We start from the raw sequence: 688 nt of genomic DNA, 5'->3' as shown, positions 1-688 counted from the left end.
ACACTCTGAATGCCATATTGGCTCAGAACAAAATATTGACTCAGCAAGTCAATATGATTTCTCAAAGTCTGTCTGGAATGCAAAATGCACCAGGTAGTACTAAGGAGGCTTCATCTGAAGAAGAAGCTTATGATCCTGAGAACCCTTCAATGGAAGAGGTGAATTACATGGGAGAACCCTATGGAAACACCTATAATCCTTCATGGAGAAATCATCCAAATCTCTCATGGAAGGATCAACAGAGACCTCAACAAGGTTTCAACAATAATAATGGTGGAAGACACAGGTTTAGCAATAGCAAACCTTTTCCATCATCATCTCAGCAACAGACAAAGCATTCTGAGCAGAATCCTTCTAGTTTAGCAAACATAGTCTCTGATCTATCTAAGGCCATTCTTATTTTCATGACTGAAACAAGATCCTCCATTAGAAACTTGGAGGCACAAGTGGGTCAGCTGAGCAAGAAAATTACTGAACTTCCTCCTAGTACTCTTCCAAACAATACAGAAGAAAATCCAAAACGAGAGTGCAAAGCCATCAACATGACCGAATTTGGAGAGGAGGAAGAGGCAGTGAACGCCACTGAGGAAGACCTCAATGGACGTCAACTGGCCTCCAATGAGTTCCCCAATGAGGAACCATGGGAATCTGAGGCTCAAAATGAGACCATAGAGATTCCATTGGACTT

Source organism: Arachis duranensis, chromosome 3, assembly GCF_000817695.3.
Source record: "Arachis duranensis cultivar V14167 chromosome 3, aradu.V14167.gnm2.J7QH, whole genome shotgun sequence".
NCBI lineage: Eukaryota > Viridiplantae > Streptophyta > Magnoliopsida > Fabales > Fabaceae > Arachis > Arachis duranensis.
The sequence above is the reverse complement of the archived record's forward strand: the minus strand, read 5'-3'. Positions refer to the sequence as shown.